The sequence below is a fragment of the Echinococcus granulosus genome (assembly GCF_000524195.1).
Source record: "Echinococcus granulosus chromosome Unknown EG_S00190, whole genome shotgun sequence".
Lineage (NCBI taxonomy): Eukaryota > Metazoa > Platyhelminthes > Cestoda > Cyclophyllidea > Taeniidae > Echinococcus > Echinococcus granulosus.
The window spans coordinates 1-2,250 of NW_020170570.1; positions in this window are offsets into that span (position 1 = coordinate 1).

Below are 2,250 nucleotides of genomic sequence, written 5' to 3' on the forward strand. Positions count from 1 at the left end.
CCCTACTTTGACCCACCATGGTGTGAATGAAGTGCGATACAGCATTGTTGATATCTCGGTCTGAATGACATGCCTGTTTCGCAGTTGAGGGATAATTAAAAAAAGAAACTATTGTCGCTTTTACTACCCTTTTGTGATCAAATTCCAAAAATGAAGTTGTGCGACATTTGTCTCAAAATTTGGCCTTTGAAATGAAGGTGAAAAATAGGAGCAGCCTCTCTTCAGTAATCCAAGAACTTTCAAGAGTTGTTTCAGTCTTGTAGAAATGGCTGGAATAGATTAAATTACCAATCAAATTTAGCAGAATTTTACATCTTTTACTTACCGCTTATTCGTGTTGGGCTTTGATTTGAAGGGTGTTACAGATGCACAAACCCTCAAGGAAGGCCGCCAATGCACTTCGTTTGCTTGAACTACACCCTATCGAGAATGAGGAGCTGAACGAACTGGAAAGCGTACGTCCTCGGAAGATTCTATTCTTATTGCCCATAAAAAGGCCAATTCGGCAGATATCTATATTTTAGGGATGCGAACACCACTGTCAATCCCCTTTAGACGCAACAATCAAATTAGGCACTTAACTCGTTGCTGATATCAAGTAAAGAAGTTTTAGTAATATATATTCAAAGTTGTGTTTTTAAGTATAAGGGCAAATTTTTACTTGAATTCTACAAATTCTGACATATGATAACACTTTCTCAATAAAATGTCACCACGAAAGTGGAAGAACATAGACTAAATTCTTAACAGTCAGTCCTTTAAATACGGCTTTTGATTTCTTCTAATGAGAAGTGCTAAAATTTTCATTTGTGACATATAATTCCTTTTTTTGCATGACTTGACCACCTCGCAGTCCTAGCGATCGGTCTCAATCCCTACAAAAAAGGGCTCATAATACTTTCCCATCAAACTGAAATATCCTTAAGTAGAGAGAGAAATTATAGGCTGTCAAAGTAAAAGATCTGCTTGACTGCCTACATTGGCGAGTCCAGTCTAGGGAAGGTGTTTAAAGCATTTGGCACCAGGATGAAGGGCAATAGCCTATCGTCTCGAAATTTTACGTTGTTTTTCAATTAGTTTCCTTATGAAAGTGAAGAGGGCGTTTGTCACATCCGAAAAGTTGTGCAAAGTCGACTTGGATTTGCGTAGCTTGCAAAAAATGTCTAGCATTAGACGTAACTGACTTTCTTTGCTTGCGCATATCTTAAAGAATGAACGGGGATTTTGGGGCATCAGGGGAGAGGAAATGGTCATTTCGCGGCAACCGAGGTAAAGCTGCAGGAGCAAAAGGCCATTCTGAAGTATCACCTGTTCAAAGATCTCACGGTAGAAATAAAAATCAAGAGATTACTGGTAAAGGAAAACCTTTTGATACTCTCTTCACCCCACCAGGTGCAGTTTCGCAACTTGTTCAATAGTTTATCCTCGGCCCTCGGCCCAGTTAGCCTGATTTGTTTTTCTTGACAAAACAAAAGAACGAAAGGTATCTTTGTTTATGTGTGACAATTTATCATGAATTCCTTCTGTTTTGTTCGTGAATATATAATTCCCTAGTCCTGTATCACCCTTGAAGTGTGTGCAATCAACGATAAGAAAAACATGACCTACTCTGTTTACCTGCAGGAAGGCTTCCTTAGAATTAAAAAATTTGGAATAACATTGAACACGATACTGTCAATTTATGGTGGTAAACTGATTAAAGTGTATCTAGGTGAGTAGGAATTAAAAGGAGAAAAAAGGAAGGAAGGCATGAAAGAAAGGGAAGTGGGACAGAGTTGGGTAGGCTGTATGCCTCTTGATACATACTTGTGCACGTTCAAGCAGAAACGAATGTTACCTACCTTGAGATTCTTGGCAGAACTTGCGTTTCTTTTTTAGGATCTCTAAAATAACCTTTTTAGTTTCCTTTTCTTGTTGATTCCTTCCCCAGCGTGAGATATTTGTGAGTTTCTCCTATCTTGAAGACGGCGGCAGCTATTTCCAGCAATCGAACTTTTGCTTCCCAACCGTCTATTCTACCCTTGCAGGTGATTGTTTGGGGCCAGGAAGAGGCGTTGTACATCCTTTTTGGAGAAGTATGAAGATAATGCAGAGGAGAAGCCAGTACCTCCTTTCCACTCTCAGGTGCTGTATGAGGTCTTGCCTTGCGCATTTCTGCAGCAAAATATGACAAGACAAAACTGATAAAGTTGCCAGTCCTGGAAATGCTGGCTCCTTCTCAAGAGGCAGATTTGTTCCCCATTGTTCAAA